This window comes from Ursus americanus, chromosome 36 (genome assembly GCF_024610735.1).
Source record: "Ursus americanus isolate L20-20 chromosome 36, mUrsAme1.1.p, whole genome shotgun sequence".
NCBI lineage: Eukaryota > Metazoa > Chordata > Mammalia > Carnivora > Ursidae > Ursus > Ursus americanus.
Window position 1 is genome coordinate 23,061,773 of NC_142162.1, and position 27,972 is coordinate 23,089,744.

Genomic DNA, 27,972 nt, shown 5'->3' on the forward strand with positions numbered 1-27,972 from the left:
ACCCTGAGATCTTGATCTGAGCCATGAGTTGGATGCTTAACCAACAGAGCCACCCAGCTGCCTCACCACCCCCTCTTTTTACTAGTATTCTGCACCCTGCTTTTCTCACATTACAATCTTAAAATTTTAATGAAAAATGAGTTTGTGAATACATTTTCTTGTAGAGTAACTCATTCTCAGCCTTCCCAATGTAACCCTGTTTAAAGAAAGGTAACTGGTTTCCTACTGCTCTTCTATCAGTTCTCATTATTGACAGAAATTGAGGAAGAACAGCCATTCTGGGGGCAACATGGTATTGCCAGGCATTGACAAAGTCAGTTAATGAAAAACAAGTGACGGTATAGATTCTGAACTTTTGAAACTGGTTCTGATCTCTGATCCCGTGGCTCTGGCAACATTAAGAATTTCTGCATCACAGGGCTGGATGGTAATGATCTGGCCGGCAGGTGGGGCCAGGAGATGTGTCTTAAAGCTGCAAGTGCATAGTAAGCATGCTGTTTTCACCTGGATTTAATATTTATTTAGGGTAAAGGTGTTTGCTGAAAATTATGGGGGAGAAGCGCCAAACCCTGGCTTCTCCCTTTTCTGTAAAGGTACTCTTTTGGCCCTAGTCATGCCAGATGGCACCGTTGCCCTTGGTTCTACCATTTGGCAAAACAAAACAAAATTAGAAACAAACAAACAAACAAACAAACAAAAAACCAGAGAAACCTAAGACTGATTTGCCTGCAAGGCCTCAGCAGGAGATGAGCTATAGCTTTGGCCCAGTTGGGAGAGCATTACAACCCCAGGGAGCTAGCTACTGAGAAGACAGAGAGGGGTTCGTTTTAATTGTGACTCAATCTTTATGGGCAGGGTAATTGACTCTTAAGTGGGCAAGAGAAGTGCTTCAGGGAATGGGAAGGTCTAGACACTGGCTGTTGACCAAATCCCCTCTAATTTGCTTTCTGTGGTACAAGAAATCAGGAGGAGGGGCCTACACCGGATTATAGAGGCATCCTGTTCCAAGGAACAAAAAGTCCGCAGCTGCCAGCAGAGAGCACCACAGACACTGAAATGGGGACGCCTGCCCCTCCCGCAGGAACAGAAGTGAGGGCGGTGGTGAAGGAGAAGAGGAACCTACAATCACAGACGTCTGTGGGCTGTCTCAGACCCTGTCTTGGGTCTTAGAAACAGAAGGAAAGTTGCAGGGACAGCTGACCACTGCCTTTAGTCTCTGGACTAAAAGTGACCCTTACAAACTCCCCAGAGATTTAGGCCAGGAACAATGTGTCTCTCCAGCCAGTCTGAATGGCTTTTAGATCACCAGTTATCCAAGACTGTCAGGGAAACCCTGCAGCTACACACTGTCTGGTGATGAGGCTTCAGAGACGAAGCGCTATACCATGTCCCGCACTGGTAAGCTAGAGGCCACAGAGTAACCCCAGGCCCCTGCCTTCCCAGGCCCTCAACCTTCAGGAGCTTCTGAATCAAAGATTTCATCCCAAACTCAGCCCTCTTTACCCCTTCCCAAATCAGCACTGAAAGGCTCCTTGTGCAACAGGAAGTCCCCAGGGAGGGGAAGAGCTCGGCTGGGACAGTATCACCTTCAGGGAGTGCTGCTTCACTGGCTTTGGGGACACAGAGGCTGCTTTCCATGGAATGCGGACACTCTGTGGTTTCCTAACTGTTTCAGCTGCTCTGAACAAACGAGTTCCCTGCTCTCAGGGAATCGAAACTACACAGTTTCACTCTGTCCTGTTGTGTTGTCAGCTGGCTTTCAGCATTCCCCTGTCCCCACAAAAACCTCAACACAGATCCCTTGCATGGACGTTGTACAATAGGAGCTTTCATTCCTGTTTTGGCACCTGCAGCCCTGGGTTAACAAGTGCCACGAACCAGAGAAAGCATTTACCAAAGAGTGCGGTGCTGGGGACCCTGCCCTGTGCAGCAGTAGAGCAAAGGCATGTAGGAGTAATACGCATGCTTACAGAAAAGGGAGGGCGGCTGAATCTTGGGGAAAATATTCCTGCTGCTACCCCAAGTGCTCTGAATGCCTACTGCGTGTGCACTGTGCCAGGCACTAAACGCAACACCCCATCTTTGCCCTTAACGTGTCTGGAGCTTCCAGGGGGAAAGAGACCACAGAACCAAACGTACCAGTCAAGGTTTCTGCTTACAAGCCACAAAATCTATCTTTAATAAGAAGGCTAGCTCTGGAGCCAGGCTCTAAAGTCTCCATTCTTTTTCAGTTACTAGCTGTAGGGCCTGTGTGGCAATTCCTTAACCACTCTATGCTTTAGACTCTCATTTGTCAATGAGGTGGTATAATAGTAGTATGTATCACTTACAAGGATTACAATATTGAATATACATGAACTGATCGGAGCAGTGTCTGACTCACATTAAACATTCAGGAGATATTAGCTACCATCATCAATTTATGTTAAATTAAAAGGCCATGGAAGCAGATTTAGAAAATGGGTAGTCATCAAGAGAGATGGAGAAGCACAATTCATACCAAAGTTGATGCTGTAAGAGCAGCCTGATTAGAACACTACCCCTGGCATTACTGCCACCCCACCTGGTCACTTCCACAGCCACTACTGAACATTAATGTCATGAAATCAACTATAAATCCATTTTTTTCCCACTGCTCTGAATTCAAAGTCCTATATGGAAGCAAATAATTGCCACAGCCCAATTTACTTGAGACCTCTGTGTCAGGGCTGGGCAGAAGTTGCACGGTCTACCTCTGCTTTCTGCACTGGGCGGTTGTGTTCCTTCTCCTCTAAAGGCTCACACAATGGTGGATTCCTCCATAGTAGAAAGGGCAACATCAACTGGAAGGAAGGAAGGAAGGAAGGAAGGAAGGAAGGAAGGAAGGAAGGAAGGAAGGAAGGGAGGAAGGAGAGGAAAAGGGAAGGGAAGGGAAAAAGGGAAAGGAAAAAGACAAATGTCCTTACAAAATGAGAGTTCTGTAGCAAAGGTATGAAGCTAGGGCCACAGCAGTCACTGACTCTGGAGAGGAGTCTGGAGCTCCTTCCTAAATCTGGTCCTCCTTCAGGGCCCCCCTAGTTTAGTGGATGGCCTCTTCATGCATTCAGCTGGGTAAGCTAGAATCCCAGGTATCATACTTGACACCTTCCCATACTTCCAGTACATCATCGTGTCCATTCCGTTTCACTGCCTAAACATCACTGGAATCCACCCACTTTCCTTCATCTTCCTAATCCAAGCCACCAACATTGTGCTGTTAGATTATTACACTAACCTCATTTCTGATCTCCCTATAATGCCTCTAACCTCTCTTTAGTCTATTCCCCTATAGTAGCCACAGTGGTCTTTTCAAGATGCAAATCTGAGACTCCATCATCCCTTCAGTTTTTCATAGTTTCATAAATCCTTTAGGTTAAAGATGAAACTCAGTAACATGTGAACAGAGACCTGCTTGCTTTGGGCTCTACCTCCTATCTCAATTCAAGTGTGCTATGCTCTCCCTCCTGCCCTCACTCCACTCAACCCAGTGCTCTTCTTTTAGTCTCTGGAATCCATATGCCCTCTTTTGCCAAAGGCCCTTGCCCATGTAGGGCACTTTCCTTCCCTCTTCTCTTTTTATCCCCATGATTATTCAGTGCTTACATCAAGTATTAAATCCTCATGGGAGCCTCCACTGACCTCCCCGACCCAGACAAAGTCTCTCACTAAAGCTCTCACAGCATCCTGAATCTCTTCTAGAGGGACACTCACCACAACTGTCAACTTTCATTTGTGGGATTATTTACATGATGCATGAAAGCAGGAATCAGGTATGATCAGTTCACCACTACCTAGCATCTCCCATTTGTTGAATGAACAGATGGATTAAAAATGGCTCCTCATTGAAGGTACATAACCCTTGATCTTGAGGGATGATTAATAATTTGTTGAATTAAGGAAAAGAGGAATAAAAACATTCCAGAAGAGGAAATGGGATATTCAAAAGTCCCAAGATGAGGGGCGCCTTTGGCTCAAGTCATGATTCCAGGTTCATGGGTTTGAACCCCACGTTGGGCTCCTTGCTGCAGGGAGCCCACTTTTCCATCTTCCTCCCTCTATTCCCCTACTCCCACCCCCATTCATGCCTGCTCATGCTCTCTCTTGCTCTCTTTCTCTCCCGAATAAATAAATAAATCTTAAAAAAAAAAAAAGTCCCAAGACAGGATGCCTGGGTGGCTCAGTCAGTTGAGCATCAGACTCTTGGCTTCAGCTCAGGTCATGATCTCAGGGTCGTGAGACTGAGCCCCATGTCAGCCTCCAAGCTCAGCAAGGAGTCTGATTGAGATTGTCTCTCCCCACTCCCTCTGCTCAACTTCCCCTCGAATACATAAAAAATCTTCAAAAAATACCCCCCCAAATAAATAAATAAATCTTTAAAAAAAAAAAAAAAGTCCCAAGGCATGCAAGGCAAAAGTGTGTTCAGAGAAAGTTTAGCATGGCTGGTATACAAAACGAGTGATGGGAGATGGGGGGAGATGGATGATGGAAGAACAGATGGAAGAAAAGCAGCAAATAAGACTAGTGAGGGTTGGTGCTTGATTGCAAAGGTCACTGAACACATGTTAAGGGATTTAGACCTGCTTTTCTCTGTGAATGTGGAGGATGTGTATGTCTAAGCAGAGAAAAGTCATAATCAGAAATGCAGAATGAGGCTGAAGCAAGAACATACCTTCTGTCTTTAAAATCTTAATACCAAATTAGCAACTGTTTGTACTTACAGAGCAAAATTTTACTCATTCATTACAGAATCAAAGAAGGTTAAAATTACAAAAACATCTTGAATAATGTTTCAAATAAGCACGATCTTAACTATCAGATATTTTCCCTATTTCCAATGATTGCCCCCAGAATTATTAATCACATTCCAGTGAACAGATGTCATATGACCAGTGGGAAAAAACTGGTTACACAGAAAATTGGTTACCTGATCACTCAATAGGGTGCCTCTAATTTCAGCTCAACGTAAGTTTTTCCTATTACATTGATTATAATAGCTATGGTAGGATTTAGTTTTATCCAGTTCTTAAAATGAAACTGTGCTTCTCAAATTCTTTGGTCTTAGGGCCCCTTGACACACTTAAAAATTACTGAGGATTTCAAAGTACTTTTGTTTATGTGGGTTACATCTGTAAATATTTACCATACTGGAAACTACAACTTAAAAAAATTTTTTTAAAGATTTTATGTATTTATTTATTATATTTATAGGAGAAAGAGTGTGAGTGGAGGGAGGGGCAGAGGGAGAGGGAAAGAGAGAATCTCGAGTAGACTCCATGCTGAGCTTGGAGCCCAATGCAGGGCTTGATTTCATGACCCTGAGATCATACCTGAGCCAAAATCAAGAGTCAGATACTCAAACGACTGAGCCACCCAGGCACCACAACAACTTAAAAATTTTCAAATATTTATTAATTTAGTTTAAAATAGCTTCTTTATATGTCAGCCTAATTTAAATATTTTGTGAAAATAGCCTTATTTTCTTAAAAAAAACTCATATAAGAAGACAGCTGGATTCTCTTAGTTTAATCTGACTTTAATCTACTTAACATTAAACTGCACTTAATCTGTTCTAGTATGTTGTTTTGGTTGAAACATATGAATGAAATCCTGCCTCATACAGATACGTAGTTAGAAGAGGAAAGAGTGTTTTAATGCCTTTTTCAGATAATCACGACACTATCACAATCTAAGAAGTAATAGTTTCTTTTTTTTTAATATTTTACTTATTTCACAGAGAGAGAGAGAGAGCGTGCACAAGCAGAGGGAGAGGGAGAAGCAGTCTCCCTGCTAAGCAGGGAGTCTGACACGGGGCTGCATCCCAGGACCCTGGGATCATGACCTGAGCCGAAGGCAGTCGCTTAACCAACCGAGCCACCCAGGCTCCCTGACAAGTAATAGTTTCTTAAAGATAAGTTGCAATATGGAATATAAAACCATATCAATGTATCCTCCATGTGCTGTTACATTAAAATTCCATCACCTCTTGGCACTTTGAATGGAGATTTCACCCCTGCACATGCTTAACATCAGACATTGGTCATTTGGAAAATATCGGTTCACTGAGTTGTGCAGGTCTTCCAAATTTTTACACATCTAACATAATCTGCATATATTATACATAAACATATTATATACATATCATATAATGATATGACACCATATCAAAAAATCACATTCATTATATCACCACTAACCTTATCAAAAAATATTTTTAATATTGGGAAGCTGTCAAGCTCCTGGTGACAGAAGTTTTCAAAAATCTTTTACTCGAAAGCTTAAATTCTATTATTAGCAACAAATTCCACCGTTGTGTTCTTTGAAGTGACAGGCTGACTTTGTTCATTTTGAGAAAAAGTCTCCCAAATACCCAAGTCTGAATAACTATAACTTGTCATTCTTTCAATGAAAAGAGTGTTCCATTAAAAGCATAGCTAGTTTAGTTTGAACTCAAAGAAGCGCACACTTTCTTTTTTAGACAACCACTGTACTTCAATTTGCAGCAGAAGCACCTTATCCATTACTTCCCATTTTGTCACATAGCACAGAAAACACACAAACCAAAGTACTCAAAAGTCAAGATTGCATAAGATTAATCATTTCTTCCTGCTTCATCAGGACAACTGCATGTTAAAGCAAAATCATTTTTTTACTGCAAGTATGTGGTGGTGAAGAATACAATGGCTGCTAGCATGTTTTGGTTCTCCGCCTTGATTTTTGCTTGGGCTCCAGCAGTTTTACCCATCACTGCTTTTGTACATTCAGTGAAAATGTCAACAGAAACCAAAAGGCAAATAATACATTAAGTATTATTATGAAAAGTGTTTCGACTTCGTGAACCATGCAGAAGAATCTTGGGACATTCAGGGGTCTGTGAACAACACTCTGAAAACTACTAATATATAAATTTAGCACCCTAATGGTTTGCTTACCATAAATAATGGGGCTCAGCCGACAGCCTATTCCAATTCATGGTTTTACTGTGCTCAAAAAAGTCTACCTTTGCATGTGTTTCCACTACTTCAAGAGCAATATGGTATCAGATGACAAGTCAAATGAAAATTAAAAAAAAAAAAAAAAGCTTTCTGGTGACTTATCAGTTTTGGTCACTGCAAAGGTGACCTATTGTTTGTAAGGCAAAGAGTCATTTACCCCAAGTCTATCTATGGTCTCTGTCACCAAATGATCCATTTAGTGACTCTCTCAGCAACCAAGGCCAGTCAGCGACAGTGGGGATTTCAAATTGCTTTCCAAGCAATTTTGGAAAGTTTTGTTAAGTGTCATTCCACTAAATAGCTTTTCAGATAACCAGAGCTGAAAAGAAAAGTAAAGGGGTGATGTAGGACTTCCCTTCATTAATTGAAGAATACTTCAAACAACAACATTACTGTCAAAATACTTTTCTAGTGATTGACTTCATAACACATGTTTATTCTGACCAAGCAAGGAAGTCCCCAAGTTTTCACCTAATACTTTACCAAAGTGACATGTAATAAAGTCAGACCAAGGTTTTTCAAAGGAATTGCCCAGCCCATGCTGAAAGATATAGGGAAAGTCAGCTGATTAATCCCAGGCATATTGGAACTTGTCAACAAGCAGAGGCAGGAGTAGAACGTGTGAAAAGCCATTTGAGAACAGTTCTGCCAACAGGGCAGGCACAAGCCATGTTGACTCTTGTGGTTTCTCCAATTCATGTTGGAGCAAGGGCTTGAACCTCAGTTTCCCACACTGGGTGGGTTTCTGTGAGTAATCATCATATGTGAATATAAAAAGGTCACCTGATTTGTCTGGTTACAAAGAAAGGAAAGGCAGAAATATTTTTCTATTTTAATGGCATAAGAGCATAGGAGCCATGCTTCAGTCATTGATCCCTAGAGGATAACCAATGGCAAAGTAAGGGTACACAGTCCCGATGCAGAGAGGAGCATTTGTTTCTTTCCTTTCTTTTTCTTTTCTTTTTTCTTTTCTTTTCTTTCCTTTTCTTTCTTTCTTTTCTTTCTATCTACCTATCTATCTATTTAGAATCATCTTATTTGTCCGTATGTTTGAGGTCACAGATGTGTAGGCATGGGGATGGGGGTTAATATTAGGCTCTTAGGCACTGCCCTTACCTAGTTCTCAGTGTAGTTCCAACACCCTGAGCTGCTCATTATGGTAGGTATGTCCCAGAAAGTCAAGTTATTCAATAAATCCAGCACCATCTGAGTCAGTGTGACCTTCCTAAGAAATATCTAATCGTAAAACCCCAACCCTAACAAAAAAAAGCCCAATCTGTGACCCTGGCATAGGCCTCCATAACCAAGACCTCACCTAACCCTCTAACAGCACATCCCTTCACTTCTTCATATGTATCATAGGTTTCAGAAGCTTGGAATTGCTGACAGTATGCTGAATCCCTTCTTGAACACCCATCCCCAACCTTCTTCTTGCCACTTGCTGTTCTGGAATGCCTCTCTCCTGTTCTGTTTAAACTCCTCATGTTTTAAGACTTGGCCAGATCTGGGTACCAACCTTCTATTCCCATAGTATTCTGTGCCAGCCCTTCACCCTACCTTGTCACTTTGTTTGCTCATCTGTCTCCTCCACTACTCAGGGTTCCTTGAGAGCAGAGATTTTGTCATTAATGTCCATGAATCTAGCAAAAAAACAACACATGGTAATGTCTCAATGGATGCTGGCTAAATGTAGGTAAATATAAGTATCAGACTGTAATCATCCCTTTCACATTCATCTTAAACAATCAAATTGAATTTCTCACTATAAATGAGTCCTTTCCTAAAATATAACTTTAACCATAATCCCAAATCACCATCTCCTTTTATAGTTGATTCTTCAACAACACAGGCTTGAATTGTGTGGGTCCACTTATACGGAGATTTTTAAAATAAATACAGTACAGTATATAAGTGTATTTTCTCTTCCTTACAATTTTCTTAATAACATTTTCTTTTCTCTGACTTTATCATAAGAAAATGGTAAACATATACCATACAAAATATGTGTTAATAGACTGTTACTGGTAAGGGTCCCAGTCAATAGTAGGCTATCAGTAGTTGAAGATTTTAGGAAGTCAAAAGTTATACAGGGAATTTTGACTGCATGGGATGGGTGCCCCTAACCTCCACATTGTTCAAGGGTCAACTGTACTTTCTCTTTGGGAACTGTCTCTCTTCGTTTCCAAAATTAAAAGATCATTCTTCATCTCCTCCCACCTCACTTACACATATCAGTGGTCATTATCTGCCTTCTCAAGATATAAATAATTGAGGTTACCTCATTTATGGGTATGTAGGGCTAAGTCTCTACAAATAGCTGAATATTTAAAATATTTTTCTTAATTATCTTAAAACCATAATCAAGGCAAGTTGTGGTTTGGGGTCAGAGGAGGGCATGCAGAATGGGAGTGGGCTTGCCTTCCAGGCAGTCTAATGAGTCTTGGAAAGGTTAGGTTGCCACCAGAAACCAAGCTCTGACTTTGGGCAGGTCTTTGGCAGCCTCTCTTCTCTGACTTTCCCCCCTAGCCTCTTCAGGTGGGCCTTGTTTGGGTCCAAAAAAGCACAGAATAAACATTAATTTGAGGGAGCTCATCCTAATGATGATGGCCGTTATGACTTCGATTTTCCTTTTAAGCCTTGAAAGACCTGAATGTTAACAGAAAGAAGAGATTTGAGAATTTTTGAGGAGGAAACTGAGCCTTGGGGAGGTGAAGTAAATCGTTTGACTACAGGTTCACCTTAGAAGGAAAGGAAAGGAATAAACAAAAAAACAAACAAAAAAAAAAAACAAAAAACAAAAAAAAAACACAAAAAAAACCCCAAAAGACCCGTACAGCAATGAGGAACCTGTACACCCTCAGCTGTGTGCACCTCTTCCAGCCATAAGAAGAAAGAATGAGAAAGCCGCCCTATACAGGTTTCTTTTTAAACCTACCCAAATGTTAATATTATAATAAATAAGGAGCAAAACCTGTGTTCTCATTCAAGTGCTCAGATTCTTGAATTAGTAATCTAAATTATGAGAATATTCATTTTCTACAGAATTAAATAATTCAAGTTTTTATTTTAAATGTAAAAACACATGGCTCATAGATATTTTATTTTTCCTGAACTAACCTACATGTCAATAAGTTTATCTTCACTGGGCTGGAAAACTGGGGAAATCTTCTAGAAATATTTGAATAGAGGTATGTGAATATCTTTTCTATCTGTATTGTATGCTCCAATACAACAGTTCTACCTAAATCTTAAATTCTTTAGGCTGCAGACATCTTATCTATACACCAAACTTGTATTTATTTCAACCATTTTTACCGAAGACACCACTTCTTCCTTTTTTTTTCTATTCTTTATGTCAGTGAACATGAGCAAAATATCCAGAGACAGCTTTCAAGGCAAACACATTAGAAAAAATGTAAAAGAGGATGAGGATATTTCATACCTGTAGTCCTTATGCTGATTCCCTCAGCTCCCTATGCCAGAGAAATGTAAACTTTCAGAACAGTGACCACAGCCCTGACTAAATAGTGTTTCACTACAATGGTGGAATATGTGCAACCAAATGTTTTCTCCAACTTCCCAGTACTTCCCATAATCCAATGTGAAGGAAGGAAGGTCAAGAAGCATCAGCTCCAGGCTGACCATCTGTTGAGGTTTCTCAGTAATGACAAAGAATAAATTCACCCTTTCCCTGTGAGATATGAATCTAAGACTTTGTCCAAAGAAGTGGGTGTTCTCACACAAGAGGACTTGCCCAAGGCTCTAGACTCCTTACGATAGTGTAAAGCCTTCTAGACTAATTCCAAGGGAAGCAGATGCCCTCAGTAAAGGAGGAGAGAAGCCTCAATAACAGGATGGAGCAGCTTAGAGAAGCTGTGTGGATAGTTCACACAGAAAGAGCTCCAAACACTCATTTCATCAAAACAGACTACAAGGATTATCATCACTTAGGTCAGGAAAATGTCAGCATTTCAAATCTGGATATAACAGTATTAGCATCACATCAAGCCAAAAAGGCCAAGCAAGTCAGGAGTAAATATATAAAATATGTCTGAAACAGAATTTTTGACGAAACCAGGTTGACTCAATACAGAGATTTTAAATATTTAACCCCAATCTTGTCAGAAATGTAAAACAGCTGCTTTTCTTTTTTCCTTAAAAAATTTATTTTTATCAAGCAAAACAATTCTAAGAATGTATTTTCTAGCAATTGAAATGATTAACCTCAACATTCTATTTATAATATATAACCACACACAAAAAAATAGCGTAACGGCAGGATAATTTACTTAATTCACAAATTCTTTGTTATTTCCCATAGAGTGAGCCTCACATCTGGAAAAGCTCATGCAGTTAAATAGTATGTCCAAAAAAAGACTATCATAAGAATATCCAAATATATGCTGGGTTTTTGTGGGGTTTTTTTGCATTGTTGGTTGTAACTAATGAAAAGCTTCTGAACACAATAGTATATTAATAAAGGAGAAAAAAACAACCACATTCCATGTTATAGCTTCACAGGACCTGAAGGGACTGAAGTCTGTTGGAGACTGTTTCCTGCCCCAAAGTTAGGATTGCACCAAAACAATTCTAGAGAGCTCACCACCTAACTATTTAGGAATGGAACTCTATGCTGCCAACAGTCATGTGTCCTGGTGATTCTTTGCAGCCATGAAGGCTTCCTTTGTTCATAACTTGAATCCATCCCGATGTCATTTAAGCCCATTATTTTCTCCCTGAGCACAAAGCCACTAGACAAAGTTACAGACCCAGCAGCCTCCTGCTGCTCTCCTAATCCCTACAAATGCACAGTGGTCACCACCAAGGGAACTCTTCTTTCTGCTCTGTAGATGAATGAAGATGCAGATGCTCTGGAAATGAAGTGGCCATAGTTTAGAAGTGAGAGGAGTTAAGGCAAAGGAGGAGGAAACCGCTTTTCCTCAGCAAGAGAGAACATCTCATGACAATGCCACATCACAAAATTAGCTAACAGTCACAGTAGTTAATTACATGGCTTTGGAGGAATGATTGTTTTAGGCATCTTACTCCCAGTCTTAGAAGAGACCAGTATTATGGTCTGGCAGAGGAGGAGACAGGCTGTGTTCACTTTGCAGTAGTGATGGGAATGACACCAGGCAGAGGTCTATCACTTTTGCCTTCATGATTTTTCCTGACCTCTCTATGTATGTATGGTTCTACCTTCACCCCACTGTTGTTAACTATCATAGCACTGTTTATTGTATGCTTAACACTGATCATAATCTGTAATTAATTTTAAAAAAATTTTTTTTGCCCCATCTTCACCCTAGAATATCATTCCAAGAAGGCAAGAACACTATCGGTTTAATCACCTTTATATCTGTATCACAGGTTATACCTATTCTCAGTAAATATGAAGAGAATGAAAGAATGAATGTATAAACAAATACCAGTCCTTAGGACCCATTTCTCCTCTACTCTGTGGCTTTGGAAACTTCATCCTCTCCCCCCGCCCATCCCTCTGCAGCAGGGGTTCTGGGAAACATACTAGCCTGTACTGCCTTTCATCCATGGAAACTGCGTACAGAGCTCACCCTCCAGGTCCCCAGGGGATGTGCCCACCCAGCCAACACCAGCCTTCACGTGCTTGCAGTTTCTTAGTGTTTCAATTTGAGCACATTCACAGTCTCAGGTTTCTGTTTGCAAGGCCAGACCAAAAAAATTAAGTTAATTGAGGCATTATGGCAAAAGGATTTTTCGTCAGGGATGAGTTTATAAATTTCTCCAGTCTCGTGGATGTTGGCCCAATCCTTTCCTCTCCCTCTGTACAAAAATGAAGGAAAAATGGTCTGCTATGGAAGAGAGAAACAGAGGATTATGTGGGCATTTGATTAGTTCTTAAGGTGGAAGATGAACTAAAAACCACATAATGGCTTCCTCTTGAAGTAAACGATATAAATGAGAAGCTGAAGCTGAAACCAGTAAGTCCTTCTTTCAGAAAAGCAAGCTGGAACTTGGCGTTAACAAATACAGTCTTCCATAGCTTGTGGAATATTTAAAAGGCACATGGTGAAACTAAACAAAGTAAGACTTGGATCTCAGTGTGATCTATTGGTTAGGAAATGTTCATATCATTTTCAGGCACTGACTTAGGTGATGTGTCTATATTTTCCTATCTTTATTTGCAAGTTGCAGTCACTGCACATAATATAGTGGAGAGAACAGGGGACATGGCACACAGAGGGGACTTGAAAAATCTCTGGTGAAAGAATAAAAAGTCAAGTAACAGGAGTGTCATCCCAGTGCCACTTACATGTGACCTTGGGAAAATGATATAATCTTTGAAAATCTCAAAATCCTCATTTGTAAGATGCTCTTCTTTGCCCAGCTTAGAGGTTTGTGGGCAAAATCCAAATGACATAATACATATAAAAGACTTTACAAATTATAAAGGAAAATTTAAATGTGAGGTATATTATTTTTATCGCTATTATTTTGTAAGGAAATACAAACTCATCAAGTTCCTATTCAGTTAATAGCCACCTAAATATATGAAAGAAACTAGATATGGTACTAGATACTGTCTTTTCTCTTTCACAATTTTTGGCATTCCATAATTTTAGAAGAGTAATGCATTTTATTTTATTTTTTTAAATGATTATGGTTCATTTTATTTTGCCTATTAATGGGGTCTGTTGGCTAGTAGTAATCAACAAAGGTAAGCTGGCAGAAACCTCAATAAATGTAAAAATGTAAATGAAACAAATGAAAAAACAATATTTAAGCCCTTTACCTATTCCCCATTCCAAGCACAGTCTCAGAGACAAACTCAACCTGCAGTCTGATGTGCAACGTTACTGAGCTCATATAGTATGTACACCATGTCAACTGCATATATTACTTTTTCAAAAACGCAACCACATTATGCACATTGATCTGCACTTCAGTAAGCCATATCTCATAGATATCCTTCCCTATCTCAGTACATAGAGACCTGCCTCATTGTTTTTAATGGCTTCATAATATTTCATAACGCCATTTTTCTCAATGAACACAGTTGAGGACTCTAACGGTAAAGCTGATTAAATCATTTTAATGAGATTAAGAGTATGGGGGGAGAAATAATACTTTTCTAGCAGGAGTACTATGGGCATGACTAGCATCCTATGGCCTCAGAGGAGATTCTGTAACTTCTTCTTGGTGGCTAGCCGCAGGTAGAACAGATTTTCTTCCTTGTGTCTCACTGGACTCTCTTCTTTTTTTTTTTTTAATTAATGATTTTTTATTATATTATGTTAGTCACCATACAGTACATCCCTGGTTTCCAATGTAAGGCTCGATGATTCATTAGTTGCGTATAACACCCAGTGCACCATGCAATACGTGCCCTCCTTACTACCCATCACTGGTCTATCCCATTCCCCCACGCCCCTCCCCTCTGAGGCCCTCAGTTTATTTCTCAGAGTCCATAGTCTCTCATGTTTCATTCCCCCTTCTGATTACCCCCCCCTTTCTTTATCCCTTTCTTCCCCTACCGATCTTCCTAGTTCTTATGTTCCATAGATGAGAGAGATCATCTGTTCAAATACTGTAAGAATGTTTACAAAGTATGACTTAGTGAAGTTTCCTGGATAGAGTATTAGGCAGAACAATCAGTCCTGGTTCCACCTGGTGGTTTGATGTGAGAAAAAGTCAGAGTTTCCCGGTATCATACTTTTTCCTTTTTTCATAACGGCGTCCAGAGATGCTCTTAACCCTCTCACAGAACTACTGTGAGGCTCAAGGAGACCAAGCAGTTGAAAACCATTTGGGTACCTACAGAGAGATGCTATGAGAATCCTGGAGATTATCTTCATAAGTTGGGAATGCCTATGGAGCCCATTTGTCTCCATGCTCTCTGTAAGAATCTGCACATGAGCACCTCAGCAGACCTATATGGGAGGTATTATTACCTTCAGTTTAGAAGGACACTGAAGCCTAGAGAAATTAAGGAACTTGCCTAAAACCCTACTCTGCCTCAGTGGCAATGGCGGGCTTCAAACTCAGATCTTCCCAGCTCCAAACCCTGTGTTCATGTCATGAAAGAAACCAAGTCTCCAGCTGTCAGAATCAAGGTATCCTCCACCTGGTGACAGTTTCAGGTGAAGTTCCTGGAATTCTACCCTCAGGGCTGGTGACGGTGCTTCCTGTCTAGGGCCTGCACTGAGCCCAGAGTATTTTCCTCAGTCGGACAGGGTTCAAGGTATTCCAGGAGGAATAAATGGGATATTAACAAGTTTTTGGCATGTTGTGGCCATTCTTAATCCACGCTGGAGTTTGGGAGGTCCTGGCAATGGACTTGAGTTCTGTGGAGCTTTAGTTCCTTAATCGGGTTTTGCCAAGCACAGTAAAGGAAGTACTGTCGTATTCTCAAAGTGTCTCCTTCTGGGGTTTCAGAAGCCTAGTCAAAGCCATGAAGGAATGTCTAAACCCACGATGGTGACATTAGAGGCAATGTTCTGGATTAATCAAGACAGATACTTCTTAAACTCCTCTCCAAAGATTTCCTGATACTAAAGGCATATTCCAGGTTTAAAAAAGCAGAGGGATTCCCAAAAAGCAATCTGGCAGTTTGAACAGACCCCACAGGCTGGTTAACAAGGGCACGAAGGGGTCTCCGTCACGAGGCGCACTGTGCCCCTATTAATTGAAGCAAACTGTTTTGTACAGCCCTAAGGAAGGCAGGGAATGGTGGAAAGGATGCATACTGACAACAGCCCAAGAGGATTCTACCGCAAAAAATCTACAAAGGGCCAACAATGACACTGCGTGATACCTGGTTCTGCAGACAAGATTAGCACACAGAGGATTCACGGGGTAAGTGCAAGCCCAAGACTGTACAAGCTGTCATCTGACCTTTGACACATGATCATGGGACTTTCTGCCTTCAGGTTAAGGATGCTCCATGACTGCTTCTGACTGTCAGAGCCTGTCATGGTGGCTGGTTAGGCCTCCAGACCTCCCAGGCAGCATGAGAGGTGGACTGTCCTTCAACTGCTACACAAGTCTGACTCCTGCAAGCTGGCAGGCACCCACAGCCACTGGGGCCCTGGCCGCCAGGAGCTCCTTGTGCTGCTATGCTGTGGCCGCAGCTTTCCCACCTACTCAAACACATCCATGACAGTGGAAAGACCTTGCAGGGAACCCTGCACTGTATATCTTCCAAATTTGTGCGTGTTGTCTCAAGAGTATGCATTCTCAGGAGCTAAATGAGCATAGAACAGTGTTTTCATGTTTATCATTTGTTCATGCAATCACACATTCATTCATCAGCAAATATTTGTCATGCGCTCACCACAAATGCAAAAGGAACTCGATAAAAATTAGCAAACAAAGATGTTTGATTTGATTTAAAAATATATTTAGGAGACTTTGGTTAATTCCATCTTTTGAAAGTTTATAAATTGCAATACAATATGCAAAGTCGTTCGTTAATGCTACTCACAACCTTGGGTCTAGTACTTTATTGTCCCCACTTTATCCAATATTATAGTTACAAAAATAAAGATTTCTCCAAAGTGAGTTATGCAAATCTCTGCACTACTAGCTGTGTCTGTCAGATTTGTTTTTCAAGATATCAAAACAGATAAAGGGAATATTGCTTCCACAATGGATTCCTCTTGCAGTCTGTTCATCCAGAAAAAAGATCTGTCAAGACAGCATAAGATGACATGTAGCTAGCTTTTCCTGACCTTCTCTTAGATTCCATCTCTGAACAAGAACTATTCATGGTCTACGCTGTATGTCCTCAGCTTAGAATGCTGATTCCGGATGCTTTTCCTTGCACTTCATCACCATAAAACTTGGGCCTCTGAAGATCCTCCTGACACACCAGTAAATAATTCGGAGTGGGGTAACTCAGTATTTTGATCCCTTCTTTTAAACCTCTCTTAATGGTCTGTAACTGCTTTTTTCATGGAGTGTCTACTTGTACTTTTATGGAACACAGGATAAAAAAAATTTCCTTGACAAAAATGAAAGCATTTTATTGTCTCAATAAAGAGTTGTCTTTACGGATCATTTTATTACCTATTTTATTTATTTTCAGAAAGAATAGTTTGGGCCAACTTCTAAAACCAAAATTGTTTTTCCCAGGTGCTTCCTAAATTTAATCGCTGTATATCCAACAATACTATGTGTTTGACAAGTTGGAAAATTTTGCAGAACGTCACTTAAATTTAGAATCGTCTAGAATAACTCTACAGAAAATGACATGGTTTTTTATTGTTTGCTAATAGCATGGATTTTGCATCGGATTCTCTCTTTTTGCTTTGAATCCTACTTAAGATTTCAATGTTGTTTAGTAACTTTATGGTCCTCTCTGCCTGATATGTTCCCCCCCAACTTCTTCATCCACTTTCTGTTCCTGAAAACAGATGGCCCTGTGTGGATGACATGAACAGCTCTTATTCCCAATGGTTTCCAATTCTTTCCAGTCAATGGGAAGAGCCAACAGGATAAGGTAGGGAGGAAGGAGAGTGAACTCCAGATATTTATTTCCCCAGATCTGTCCCAGTGAGGTCACCTCAGTTTGGCTATGTCTCTTAACAGAGGTCTCTGGTCCTCCCAAGGACCTCTTGAAACAGCCTGCTGTACAGATTCTCTTCTCTGGGTTGTAGCGACCTCCTCCTTCTCTCAAACTTTCAGGCTTAGGAATAAAACGTCCTTGAAGGTTCACCTGCAATCCCACCTGTTTAAATAAACTCTCCTCAAATTATCTACTTTGAATGGGTCATCTATTTTACATTAAGACTTTGATGGATACAGACCCACTAGTTCACATCTTTGCTATCTTTTATTCTGGCTCCCTCTTTCCTCTTGTAAATTTTCTAATTCTACTCCTTTTTCCTCTTAAAATCACCTTACATATAAAGAGTGTGTGTGTGTGTGTGTGTGTGTGTGTGTGTGTGTGTGTGTGTGTGTAGTATGTATATACGGTAAAATAACCTGAAATATATTTCATACTATTATATAAAATACATAAATGTACTTAGCCTTTAAAACAACCTTAAACCTCACAATTTTGTTTCTCCTTCACCTTTAAATGAGGCAGTACAAACAAAATAGACAAAACAAGATTTTATTTGTTATTTGTAACCTTTTAAAGGATGTCAAATCTTTTTTAAAAAGTGGCAGAGATGCCATCAAGGTAAAGGAAAGAAAAATGGAAAGTAAGAAACAAAGAGTCCTTCACTGTGAGTATAGACAAGGTCATTATCCTCACTACCATCAACAAAAACATGAATGTTCTTTTTATGTAATTTAGGCTCTGAAATAAGTTATTTACTTTCACCATTTCATGGAAGCCTCAAAACAATCCCATGAAACAGACATGAATCATTTCTCCATTTTACAGATGAAGAAGGGAGGGGGTGGAGCGTTAAGTAATTTGCCCAAAGGCAAATAGTAAGGCAAGAATTCAACTAAATTAAATCAAGACTTTGTATTCAGATAGTAATAACCATGCTTCTCCACATTTTATATTATGATCATTGTAGCACTTTTGAAAACTAATCAGTAAAGCAGATAAAGATATTTTGTAGCAAACTGTCAAGCAAATATCAATACTACAGTTTTAGATACTTCTCACTAATCTTGATCATTTTCTTTTTCAAATTCCCTGAATTTTGGCTTGGAATCAAAACCTCTTCTTGGCCATTTGCGCTTATTCCTTTGACCAGCCTTCCATCTGAGTACCTTTCTAAGGGTCCTATCTGTAAGCTCTACTCCTTTTTGGCTCTGTTATTAGAGATCTATTTCCTCTGTTAGGCGATTCAACCGTTTCAAATGACAGCCTTTGGTTAGTCTAAGACAGAACTTTTCTATTTCCTGCAATCACAAACAACTAAAGGTACAAAGAAATTTGTTTTGAGAACACAGATGCTAACCAATCAGAAGCCAAAACTTTTCAACTTTACTTTCTTTCCCCTTCTCATCAGATTTCTCTTACATTAATTTGAAACAAGGATCTTGAGTTAATAGGAGTCCATGGCAGTTGACCTCCTTGAGAAATACCCTGACAAGGACTTGAGCTCAAAAGGACCTCAGATACAAAATTTGCAGCATAATTCAGAAAATGCCACTCACAGTAAAGGACAGTTGACCACAGTTCTAATGAGGTTTTTTTTTTTTAATATAATGATTTTTTATTATATTATGTTAGTCACCATACAGTACATCCCCGGTTTTCGATGTAAGGCTCGATGATTCATTAGCTGTGTATAACACCCAGTGCACCATGCAATATGTGCCCTCCTTACTACCCATCACCGGCCTATCCCATTCCCCCACCCCCCTCCCCTCTGTAGCCCTTACTAATGAGGTTTTTTAAACACCAATTTAAATGCCTTTCATTATAACCTTATTAGGATGACAGATGTAACCCTGAAATTTTGATAGCTAACCATACAATTTCACTAGCAATATTCACAAAGACTTTCCAAACATCTGCTTCTATTTATCTCTTTATTTTTCTCAGATTCTCTCTGCACTCATTGGCTGACCTTGACATCACAGCCAAACCCTAAATCAAAGCATTTTATCATTGTCCATTTTTTTCCCAAAGAAGGTCCTGAGTTATTATCCAAGCAATAACAGATTCCATTTCCGCGACTTCTTATCTCTTCTTTAGCCACATCATAAATAATGGGAATTTTATGTTGACAAGAAAAGTTCTGTTTCACATTTTGGGAAGAAACAGAGTCAACAAGTTGGATAAAACCTCTGGTTACCCTCTATGACACGTCGGTACATCTCCTTCCTGAACTATATGACAGGTAGAAGACTGGGCATACCACATTTGAGTTGTAAGTTAATCAAAACTTGATCTTAAATAACACCAAAGGAACTGTCAAGTTTGAAAAGCAGTCAGAAGTCCTTGAAAATAATGAGAATCTGATTATATGTATAGGAGGGGATAAAATTCAGGGGTCTCAGAAGGTTAACCACAGAGGGATCACGTGGTCCTAAGTAGAAAGTATTAAATTTGTCTTTCAACTGTTGCCCCCAAAGAAGTTCAATGATTTATCCAAGGTCACATAGATGGATTTCTGCCTAAGTTAACCTTCTTCCTGTTTTCCTAGGCACTGTGTCTAAGAACTGAGTGTCTGACTCATTTTTTTCTAAGCCCTTAAGGGACAAAGTTATGTAATTCTCCACAGGTATTTTGGCAGCTTCTTGGGACATCTGACTCAGGGCTCACCTCCATTCTTCTCTGAGGAGTGAATACACTTGCTCTATCAGGCATATCACACAACCAGAGCAAATGGTTACTCCCAGAGCAAGATGATGGCCTTGGGGGACTGAAAGAACAACAGTCGACGATCCATTTTCAAATTACATTTACTGAGCATCTATTATGCTTCAGGCACTATGCAACGTCTTCCTATAGGGGCCATCTTCCTGACATCAGGAGACTTACATATCTGATCTAACTCTACTACTAATTAGTCCTGAGACCTTGGACCAAACTTTTGAGTCTGTTTTCTCCACGTAAATGGAGAAAAGTTATTTGCCATTCTTATCTTCTATAAATGTCAAAACCCTTTTTTGAAATGTTGTTACTGAAATATAATGCACATACAGAAAATTACATAATCATAAGTGTATAATTTGATACATTTTCACAAACTTTAAACACATCAGTATAACCAGTTCAAGAAACTGAGTATTACCCCAGAAGCCCACTATAAGTGCTCCCTGATGGCCATCAACCTACCAAACCAACCACCATTCTGACTTCTAACAGCCTAAAAATTCATTGTTTTTGTATTGTATATAAATGAATTCATATGCTATAAGCTCTTTTTATGAAGTTTTCTTTTGTTGTTCAGCATAAGCAAACATAAGCTCAAACACAAGTTTGTGAATTCTATCCATGTTGTGTGCTCTTGTAGATTCTTCATTCTCATTGCCAAAGGATTTTGTTATTGAATAGTCAACATTTTATTTATCATTTTCATTGTTGATGGGCATTTGAGTAGTTTCTAATTTTGGTTTACTACCAATTATAAACATTCTAGTATTTGTCTTTTAGTGAACATATATACTCATTTCTGTTGAAGAACAGAACTGCTATAGGGTATATGTATATTCAGCTTTAAGAGATACTGCCAAATGGCTTTTCAAAATGGCAGTTCCAATTTACATTCCCAACAGTAGTGCCTGAGAAATACCAACATTTGGTATTTTCAGGATTTTTTCATTTTAGTTAAATAAATTACTCTTCATGTAACCTGAGTATCATCACTTTGAATGACTGAATCTTTTTCATCTCAGAGCTCATATTACCACACATTAAGATTTAATATTTCCATACTATATGTCTGAGGAAATTTTTACTACTTAACTTTGGTATATGCAGCATCTGGATCCATGAAAGTTAACTAAAGTTAGAGCCACTGGAATAGAATGCCCATATTTAGACCATTACATAGCAATTAGGACATCCTAAGTTTGGCTGAATCTATCTGTATTAAAATGGATAATTCTCAGGTGGCATTTATGTCCTAGCAAAGGACATTACAAAAAGAGTAATGTAACTAAATAAGTATTCAGTCTGGCATCACAAGAAATAGAGCTTTGGCTTAAAGAGCTTCTTTATAAGGTAAACTTCTAGTTTGAAGGAGTCTTTGTAGATCCCCCAGCCTATGCTCTTATCCTACAGGTGATAACACTGAGGCCCAGAAAGAGAAGAGACTTGACTGAGATGCTGGAGATACTTGGTATCACAGCCAAGACCAAAACCTAAATCCCCAGGGCCTTCCCTGACCTCATTCCCTTCTTCCCTGCTTCAAACTGACCAAGGTTTCTCAAACAACTGAGGAAAAGATGCTGCCATACAACATATGGCCACAGAGAAAACTGACTACGGACAGAGCAGTTGAGGAAAAGGCTGAGGTGAAAACAGTGAGGAGACAGCACTGACGGCAGATGAGCGCTCAGAGAAGCACTGGGGAAGAGAGATCGTACAGTATCCAATGTGTCACACCCTCAGGCTGCCCAGAATGACACAGAAGAGCACATCAAAACCAGTCTCTGTCAGTTGTCTATCCCTAGACACAGCAGCCTTCGGAAAACTTTCCCACAAGACTGTCTCCTTCCCATCACAAGGTTTTACCCTCTGCTCAGATTCTTCCCACAACATTCCCTTGTGCCACTTCTCCCTTTACCCAACTAATTCCTACCCATCCTTCAGATCCCTGGGCCTTCTAACTTCAGAGCATATACTGAATACCATGTTATTCCTCCCCTATGTCTAGCACTTGGTAAGTACATCAGTAGTGACTGATGAATGAATGACCGTACTATCCAACATAGTCCTTATACCATAACAGAGATAGAAATCTCTATCTTGCCTTGGTCAACTCATTTCAGCTTTGGTTCTTGGTGGGGGGGGTGGATAAGGGGAGAGAGAAGGCTGTTGTTGCTATTAATTTAAGTCATTTAAAAACTCTCCCAACTATTGATCTTAACATTCCACCAGAGTTGATAACCAACAGGCTTGAGGAACTGTTATTAATTCTGGTTGCACATGAGAATCCTTATTTTTTTAAAGAAATTAACACTGACTTTATAAAACTAAAATGCAATTTTGTAACTTTTAACTTATAAATAATTTGACTTACATAATAGATTTACATAAAAGTTGCAAAGAGAGATACAATTTTAATGTAAGAATACATGAGAAGGGACCACTTATTTATAATTATCTCAGAGCCTAGTGTGGTTTTGCTTCTCTACTCTTTTCTGCAAACCACTGCCTACCACCATCACCATTCATCAGCCAAAAAAAGGGGGGGGGTGGTTAGGACAAAACAAAAACAACTTCCATTACAGTATGGTAGAATGACCAGGGAAAAAAGGAGACAGTATCAAGCTAAGGGGGAAAGCATAAAAACAAGGGGATTAGATGACATCAGTGCAGTGGTTTTGCTTAGGAGATAAGGAATGTTGGAACATGAATGGCAAATTCCTGTCCTGAGGGACAGTTTCAATTCCGTAACTGTCAAGCATGAAAATATAATAGGTCTTAATCTTACCAAATATAGACCCACCCATAGCCAAGTAAAGGTAATATATTTTTGTATAATGGTTGGTTTGCCTTTCCCTGCCCACTGTTTTCCATTATCGCATGGTGAAAATTCTGCTTGAGAAACAGAGAAGAATAAAGTACAAGGGTAGTTAATAAATTAGATTCTTCTGATATAGCTTAAATGGTTCCTTCACCATCAAGGCCTTTAGGTCATATTCAATGAATGTCCTACTGGCTTGAAGGAGTTCATACATTTTGATATAAGTATCAGGTGGCAAATGATATGCCAGAAAAGTCTGGCAGTTTTTGCTGCTCTGTAAAGTTGAGATCAAGCATTCAAACTAGTTATTTTCTTTTTAGCAGAGAAGGAAGAAGAACAGAGGGTTAAGAGAGCTGGCATCCTGGCCACTTAGTTCTGTGAACCTGAGCAAGTTGTTTCTCCTCCTTATGGCTCAGTGTCCTCATCTACAAACCAGGATTAACAACAGTACCTACTTTATAGAGGTGTTAATAGAATTTAATGAGTTAAAACATGTCGAAAGCTTCAAACTGTTCCTGGAATGTAATAAGGGTTCAAAATGTGTAATCTATGATCATCATTAGCTGCCTGGCTTACAGATGGTTCTGCTACACAGCACACACTTGTTTTTTGTTTTTTGGGTTTTTTTTATGTTCATTATATTACCTTTTTAATTTTTTAATTTTTATTTTTTTAATGTTTTTTTATTATATTATGTTAGTCACCATACAGTACATCCCTGGTTTCTGATGTAAGGTTCGATGATTCATTAGTTGCGTATAACACCCAGTGTACCATGCAATACGTGCCCTCCTTACTACCCATCACCATTCCCCCAACCCCCTCCCCTCTGAAGCCCTCAGTTTGTTTCTCAGAGTCCATAGTCTCTCATGCTTCATTCCCCCCTCTGATTACCCCCCCTTTCTTTATCCCTTTCTTCCCCTACCGATCTTCCTAGTTCTATGTTCCATGGATGAGAGAAATCATATGATAATTGTCTTTCTCTGCTTCACTTATTTCACTTAGCATGATCTCCCCCAGTGCTGTCCATGTTGCAGCAAATGTTGAGAACTCGTTCTTTCTGATAGCTGAGTAAGCACACACTTGTTTTGAAAATGTAAATTTGGAGCTGTTGCAAATGGAATTGATTCCTTAATTTCTCTTTCTTCCGTTACATTGTTAGTGTATAGAAGTGCAATTGATTTCTGTGCATTGATTTTGTATCCTGCCATGTTGCTGAACTGCCATATGAGTTCAATTCCATTTACAAGAGCTCCAAAAACCATCAGATACTTAGGAATAAACCTAACCAAAGAGGTAAAGGATCTATACTCTAGAAACTCCAGAACACTTATGAAAGAAATTGAGGAAGACACAAAGAGATGGAAAAACATCCCATGCTCATGGATTAGAAGAATAAACATCGTTAAAATGCCTATGCTGCCCAGAGCAACTTATACTTTCAATGCAATCCCTATCAAAATACCATTGACATTTTTCACAGAGCTGGAACAAACAATCCTAAAACTTGTATAGAACCAGAAAAGACCCCAAATTGCCAGGGAAATGTTGAAAAAGAAAACCAAAGCTGGGGGCATCACATTGCCTGACTTCAAGCTATATTACAAAGCTGTGATCATCAAAACAGTATGGTATTAGCACAAAAACAGATACAAAGATTAATGGAACAGAATGGAGACCCCAGAAATGGACCCTCAGCTCTATGGTCAACTAATCTTCGACAAAGCAGGAAAGAACATCCAATGGAAAAAAGACAGTCTCTTCAATAAATGGTGCTGGGAAAACAGGACAACCATATGCAGAAGAATGAAACTAGACCATTCTCTTACACCATAAACAAAGATAAACTCAAAATGGATGAAAGACCTCAATGTGAGACAGGAATCTGTCAAAATCCTAGAGAAGAACACAATCAGTAACCTCTTTGACACTGGCTACACCAACTTCTTTCAAGACATTTCTCTAAAGGCAGGGGAAACAAAAGCAAAAATGAACTTTTGGGACTTCATCAAGATAAAAAGCTTTTACGCAGCAAAGGAAACAGTCAACAAAACTAAGAGGTAATCCACGGAATGGGAGAAGATATTTGCAAATGACATTTCAGATAAAGGGCTGATATCCAAGATCTATAAAGAACTTATGAAACTCGACAACAAAAAACAAATAATCTAGACAAGAAATGGGCAGAAGACATGAACAGGAACTTCTCCAAAGAAGACATACAAATGGCTAACAGACACATGAAAAAATGCTCCACATCACTTGCCATCAGGGACATACAAATCAAAACCACAATGAGATACCATCTTACATCAGTTAGAATGGCCAAAATTAACAAGACAGGAAACAACAAGTGTTGGCAAGGTTGTAGAGAAAGGAGAACCCTCTTATACTGTTGGTGGAAATGCAAGCTGGTACAGCCAATCTGGAAAACAGTATGGAGGTTCCTCAAGACATTAAAAATAGAGCTACCCTAAGGCCCAGCAATTGTACTACTGGGTATTTACCCCAAAGATACAGATGTAGTAAAAAGAAGGAGCACATGCACGCCAATGTTCACAGCACCAATGTCCACAATAGCCAAACTATGGAAGGAGCCTAGATGTTCTTTGACAGATGAATGGATAAGAAGATGTGGTACATATACACAATGGAATATTACTCAGTCATCAGAAAGGATGAATACCCACCATTTGGGTATGGGAATGGGGTAACTGTGTGATGGGTATTTGTGTGTGTGTGTGTGTGTGTGTGTGTGTGTGTGTGTGATGGGTATTAAGGAGGGCACATGTTGGGATGAGCACTGGGTGTTATACGCAACTAATGAATCGTTGAACACTACAACAAAAATTTATGATGTACTATATGCTGGCTAACTGAACATAATCATAAAAAAAGAAGAAAAGAAAATACAAATTTGTTCCAACATAATCAATATATCAGGGAACAATCTGAGCAAATTTCAAGTTTGCTATGTGCACCTATTTAAACTGAGCTATGTAGGAATACACAAACACACATGCCCTCACCTAGTTTGTGCCTACAAGATCTACCAGCGACTGCAGTTTACCATATATGTGATGAACAACATCCATCCATATACATTGTTACAACTTTTGTTCTGCTATCAGTAACCTCCCTTCTCCCATTTCCCAATAATTTGTCACCTGTAATCCTTTGGATGCTCACTTCCATGAGCAAACTTCAGTCTTTTTCCCGGTAAAGTGATGTATTTATTACAGCATATGTGTTTTTTTAACCATTTAACATGTGTAAAACTGATTTACTATTTTTATTAGATTCCCATCTTTTTTATGCATCACTTATGGAGCTTCTGAGTGTTATACCCCAACCCCATTTTTCCCATAAGCCCTGTGGTTTTTATTGTGCAACTCTGCATAGTGCCATAAAAAACATATGTTGCATTAGAGTAGAACTGACTGTCATGAGTATATTTGCCATTCTACAAATCAGTGATGTAATCAGCTAAACAAAAAACAAATATATTTTCTACTTACTATATTTAAGTAGCATCACAAAGACTACTTTATTAATACAAAACTAAACTCAAATAGTATTACAAAACATATATAAAGATCCTTCCTGTAAAATTTTTAGAGCAAATTCTAAGACCCTGCTCCACGAATATGAATGCAGTTTCATACCTGTGGCCTTACTCCTAGGCCTGACTGGATATTTCGTTCTCACTTACTAGAAATCCGTACCAGGTTTCAGATTTCTGCCACTGTATATCCACAAGCTTCTTCCTACAAACATATTCATTCAAGGAATCACTTCTGTGATTTTCCACATTTATTCATTCAACAACACTGTACAGCCCTATTAGGTCCCAGGTGGAGCATGAGAGGAAAAGGAGAAATTGAGCACAAAAGTGAGTAAGATACTTTTTTACCTAGACAAACTCAATCCCTTCATATTCCCAATAGTTATTCCCAAAAGGGTTCAGCTCATTCATGTCATTGAATTAAGCAGATAAATATTTTTTTTTAAAGTAATTTGGCAAGAACACCTATTACTTTCTTTTGGTTGTTGTTGTTCCTACTAAGAGGAATTTACAGTAATAGCTACTGGCTAAACAGCTTTAAATAAATAAATAAATAAATTTATATATATATAAAATAATTCCCTCTATCAACTCCTTTACCACCCACAGTAAGAGTTCAAGTACTAACTTGTTGTTGTTGTTGTTGTTGTTATTAAGATACTTTAGCTCTAATGGCTGGAAATTACATATTTTTTTTTTACAGAATTTTAAATAGAATGTCCTATGTTAGAACATCAACACCACGTCATATAAGAAAGAATGGTTTCTTGAACAAAGGTTACTGACTTTTCCCACATCTCTGTGTATATCTGAACAAGAAGAAATATATTTAATTTCCAAAGAGGTGGAAGGAGGTTCAGGATACGGGGAAATGAATGAAGAACACCTTTCCAGTAGGGAAAGTGGGAATATCATGAGGGTGTCTTGAAGAGAGTACTCCCAAGAGCTTTTTGATATCCCTCTGGTTGACATGGCTAAGACCTCCTCCTGTGTAAAGGTGGAGGAAGGCACTCTAAGACCACAAGACGGACGGTGTCTTCTTGTACTCTATTTGTATACCTTAAAGTTCTGAGTTAGCTTTCAGTGTTTCACACATGATTAAAGTGAGTCATTTCTATGAACTGAGTTCCTACCTAAGGCTCCTGGAATTCAAATTTTCTTTTAGTACAATCTTAGATTCAATAGATTATAAATTCTACCTAATTACTTTAGTCTATGGTGGAAATGGGGAGACTGAGCAAGAAATCACCACTTTTGAGTCTTCAAACTCTTATTAATGCAAAGTATGAATTTTAAATGTTTCAAA

The 27,972-nt window shown here is 39.3% G+C and overlaps 1 long non-coding RNA gene across 1 annotated transcript in view; it reads right to left on the reverse strand.

Moving 5' to 3' along the window:
- Nucleotides 1-27,972, reverse strand: part of LOC123804113 (uncharacterized) — a 439,047-nt gene that overhangs the window by 338,584 nt on the left and 72,491 nt on the right. Inside the window, exon 3 of the long non-coding RNA XR_015723132.1 lies at nt 8,568-8,650. This is a non-coding gene — a long non-coding RNA (uncharacterized LOC123804113). The remainder of the gene's footprint in view (nt 1-8,567; nt 8,651-27,972) is intronic.